At 35.4% G+C, this 5071-nt stretch overlaps 1 long non-coding RNA gene across 1 annotated transcript in view; it reads left to right on the forward strand.

Moving 5' to 3' along the window:
• LOC106517455 (uncharacterized) overlaps positions 1-5071 on the forward strand; it is a 26392-nt gene that overhangs the window by 13137 nt on the left and 8184 nt on the right. Inside the window, exon 2 of the long non-coding RNA XR_001310213.1 lies at positions 3647-3687. This is a non-coding gene — a long non-coding RNA (uncharacterized LOC106517455). The remainder of the gene's footprint in view (positions 1-3646; positions 3688-5071) is intronic.

Below are 5071 nucleotides of genomic sequence, written 5' to 3' on the forward strand. Positions count from 1 at the left end.
CTATATATATATAGTAAATTGGTGCTGGATAAATTACTTTTAATTCTCTATTAATTAAATGAATTTAACTTTATCCAGATTGTCTTGTGCAGACTCAATAATGGGGGCTATTAGCTTCTTTACAACAAGCATTCTACATGTGAATTTAAAATGGCCATGTGAGGTAAGGGAGGCAGATTCACCCAGGGCACAAGCAGAGTCCAGAGCATAGGCAAAAGAGGCCTTTTATTCACCAAAAAGACTGGCAAGGCAGAAAGTACTCACAAAGTATCTCAAGGAACAAGAACATGATCATGGAAAGACACCACACTGACTGGGAAACAGAGCAAAGAATCAACAAAACACTGAGGACAGGACACAGAATATAAAGGCAAAACTAATGAGACAATGAGAAACACCTGGAGGAGACACCAGAGGAAACAGGTTAGCGAGGGCGGGGCTGGAGGAAATGATACAGAGGGAAACACAGAAAAACCAAGGAAACATAGACATAACAGGCCAACTCTGCTTCTAAGCTTTATGATAAAAACATTCAAGTTTAAATGTAGACCAACTCCCAAGTGGTCAACAAAAACAGAGGGTTTTTATATAAAAAAGACATGAAAGTCATAGTATCTCTGTGACATTTATGGTTTTTCATTTGTTTTTCTATAAAACAGCTAGCGCTCAAATCGACAAATGGTGATGTAATCCTGCTCAGGGATCATGAGCTGAACAAAGCATTGCAAACAAGTCCCCAAATCCCAACACAGAGACAAACCATATGTCATGTTTTCTGGTCTTTCTGGTAGCAGAACAATTGGGATTTTCTTTGCGTTCAAAATCTATTGTTCCTCTGCATCAGACAGTGACCATTATCCAGTAGCACGAGAAAACTTGCATAGCTGGCTTCTTTACATCTGGCCAAATAAATTAGCAATACTGTCTACAAAACAGCTTGAAAATGACTTGAAAATATTGCATTTAGAGTAAATGTTAATGAAACAAGTATAAAAGAAAAAGTACACTCTTGAATCAAAGTCAAAACCCAACACATTTTCATACCTTATACAACACATTTTGAGTTCAGTCCAACAAATTTGCTAATTATGTCCAGTTGTTTAACTAGAACAACACATAAGGTGTAGAAAACAACACAAGATGTGTTTACTTGATGCTAACACAGAAAATGTGTTAAAAAATAACCAATTTATTTTAATAGTGTTGCTTTACTATTCAAAATCTCCAGTCTTTAAAATAAGCTGTTGTTTTCCTGAAATTAATGGCCTGGCATTCCTTAAAGAAATTCATACCTAACAATTTTCATAGCACTTTTTAATTGATAATGGAGTTACAGCTGTTTTGGTCAACTTCTGATAGTTATTTAGTAAACTAAGCAGAACCTTGAAGATACCACCTCCTCTCAATTTGTTTAATTTCAACAAGGTCACAGCACAGGACAAAACTCCAAGTGATTTCTAATTCTGGCCGAGAGGCTAATACTTGTCTTGTTCTATTAATGAATCCCCAAAGAGCAGGGCAATATTTTTTAATCAACATGCCTGACCATTCAGAGCTACAGTAAATACTCGTCAGCAAAAAAGGAAGTAGCAAACTAGCTGTTTTTCATCACAAAGTGACTTGGTCACTTCACCTTTATTTTAGATTTTAACTATGAGTCATTTTAGCTCAGAACAGAGGAGCTACTGACAAATCAATCAGTGACAGAGACAGATAATGAAGACAAAATATTCAAACATGCTCAGAGCTGATGTGATATTATGTATGCAAATAGCTTGGAAATAAGCCACCCATCCTGAAGATGAAATGGGTAGGAAAACACTAGTTTTCAGTGTTTGAAGTGGCACTCAGTCATAATTACCACTTCATTCGCTTGACAAGCCTTCTTGAAGCCATGTGCAGGCTTCCCAGCCGGATCAAAAGCTGGGTTTATGCATCAAGTACATACATGAAGGTATTACACAATGGGTGAGGCACTCATTGTCATACAGCTCAATAAAAGTAGCGGACTTTTGTAAAAGTGAATTTTTGATACACTAGTAATGATGGGGCTTTGACCCTAAAAATAACTTTATTTCGCCACCATCCTCAGAAATTTCTTCTAAATACCTGAATTGCGTATGATACACGCATTTTGTGTGTGCTAACTCTTTTAAGTTGTTGTAAACTTTTTTTCAAAATAGTGTTACCCTAAAAAAGAGGCACGTGTTGATCCTTCAGTCATGACTGAGTGGGTTATACCAGATAAAATATACAGTACAACCACCATAGCTTTTATTTAACAAGCAGTGTAGGACCATTTCCACATTGACTAAAAAGAGGGGTAACATAGGGTAATATCCAGGGTACATAATATGTATGCTTTTACACTGTGGCAGGAAACCAAAGTACCCCACGCATGTTCAAGGAGAACAGCTTAGTGTTGGTTTGAAGCAGTGACCTTCTTGCAGTGAGGAGACAATGCTACTGTGCAGCCCTCTTTCAGCACCATAAACTTTTATTACGTGAATATAAATTCCCCAACCAATTGCTGTCAGATGTATTAGCAACATAAGCAAAACTTCTGGAAAAAAGCAACAGGCAATATTACATAGTTGTAATTCAAAATCAGTGAGTGATCTGATTTTGGTTGAGTTTTGAAATATGCTTTTGCATGGACAAAATGAAAAGCAAAATGATCTGAGAAGAATAACAAAAGCACTGCAATACTCTTTCAGAGTTCAACTTTCAGTTTTAATATTATAGAAAAAAATCAAACAAAAGAGAAAAGAAACTCGAGACTTTTTTCCTTTCAAGGCACCCGTTCAATTTACTTCAGACAAACTTTAAACGCTGAGAGGTTTCCAGGAGTAAAGAGTTCTTGTGTAATTTTGGGCTCTGACAAAAGGAGGATATCTTGACACAGCTCAGCCTTTTGGACAATGAGAGACACATGTATGAGTCTCATCGACAACAAGAGCCAAATCTTTCTTCTGTGACAAAAATGTCCAAAGAAATCCATGGCAGAAGCCACAATAAAGGCAAAAAAAAAAAAAAAATGACAGGAAAAATAAGAAACAGCACAATAGTTTTTTGTAGCTGTACGTGTTTGTAAAGCAATGTGGGTTTTTTATTTTTATTTATCTTTTTATTTATTTTTGGTTTGTTTCCCCCATTTTATGTTTTAAATGTTTGTAAAGGAACGGTCGCCTTCATCATAATCCAAAAGCTGCATGTATTTAGATCCATGTTCATTCAGAATGCATTGAATTTGAGTTTAGACTGTGGCACACTCAGTTCTGCTAACTGCATTTTTCAATAGTGTTCATACATTTTTGTTAATTAATTAAGTTTTTTAAGCACACCAGTTTGAATCTTTATTCTAATGAAATGATCTCAACATTCTGTACTTGTTTTATATTTGTTTAAATTTGCAGCCTTTATTTGATTTGGTAATGAAAGATAATAAAATCGAAATCTATTTTTCATAATTTAGCCTTGAACACTGAAAATGTGTTTTATTGTTGTCTTGGCATTCAATATCAGATCAGTCTACTAAATTTTAGCTCTTGGAATCAGTCACTAAGAAGCAAACAAGGTTATCTGTCAAAGTTTCACTGAAAAAAACATGTTAATTTGTGTATTTTTTATACATTGTGTGTTTCAGGGTTCCAGGAGTTTACAGTCTGAGTTTCACATCCATATACAGTACGTATATCACCTAAAGGACGTTCTCCTGTCTTTGTGTTTGTTTATATCAAGACATGTTGCTTTTAACACTTCTCAGATAACAGTTAAGACTGCAGACACATGTAACCCACATGTGTGCAATTAWTTAAAGCAAAGACGCGGAACAAAGCTACGGCTTTGCATCTGTTTATCTCTTCATTTAATGGAAGCCCACTGAGATTCATTGTTTCCATGGAGACAAATGTGGGTGGAGGTACAGAGGACCCTGGAGAGACCTTTTCCCGGCTCCAGGTTCTGAGGATGATGGCCCAGCTTGCGTTCTCAGTTAGCGACTGTGTTTGACTTTGCAGAAAGATCTTTCACAGTCTCAAAGCAGATAATTATTCACGTCTCACAAGTTAACTATGGCCGGCATTAATGTTTTCTTTTTACAGCTTATACTGAGCCTTGAGTTAATTCAAACTGTGATGGAAATGATAAGTAAGAATTTGAAAGGAAACTCTTGAATTGTGTGGTCAAGTCCATTGAACAGCAGCAATCTGCTGATACAATGAGGTTTCTGTGATGAACAGTGTCTACTTACAGATTTAATTTAGTTTAAATTTAACACTTAGCAGAGCTGAGGCTGAGTTGAGTGCATGTTTGTGTACTGTAAACTGAAATAGGGAAATACAGTAAGTGGTGCGTGGTAATATTTGTTTTTAAATATCAAGAATAAAACAAATGTTTTTTGCAAGCAGGTTTTAACTATTCTTAATTTCCTCACAGCAGGCCTTCAATTGGAAACCCCAATTTAGACATGAACCCATGAAGCTGTCATATTCTCAAACTGATATGTCTGAATATAATGCTAAAAACATGCAACACATACAATACAATATCATACTATCATACCTTGAGTGTTAAGTTGAGCTATTAGAACTTTGCTTTCAAACAAGCTGCAGTGTGGACTTATAACAATAGAAAATAAATAAATAAATAAATAAATAAATAAATAAATAAATAAATAATATTTGGATCAATATGCCTCTTTAAAAGCCAAAAAGATGGACAATAGAACTAAAACATTGCATTTTTGAGAGCAAATGAGCTGAAAAGTAGTTTTTGTTTGCTTTTCCTGCAGCAGCCGGAGTTTTATGAAACCTTTTTTGTAGGGCTGTGTATTGGCAAGAATTTGGCGATACGATACATATCATGACAGACGGGTCACGATACGATATATCCTGATATATTGCGATACTGTAAACAAGGCAATATATTGTGATATAGTGTGATTTTTTTGTCCAAAAATTCTATTAAATAAAAACCTCTTACTGAAATAAAAACAAGAAAAGCTAATGTTTACTTACAATGCTAATGCTACCCTTACTCTCTGGCGCTCAAGAGGTAGAGGAGCCAAATG

This window comes from Austrofundulus limnaeus, unplaced genomic scaffold (genome assembly GCF_001266775.1).
Source record: "Austrofundulus limnaeus strain Quisiro unplaced genomic scaffold, Austrofundulus_limnaeus-1.0 Scaffold49, whole genome shotgun sequence".
In the NCBI taxonomy this organism is placed as follows: Eukaryota; Metazoa; Chordata; class Actinopteri; order Cyprinodontiformes; family Rivulidae; genus Austrofundulus; species Austrofundulus limnaeus.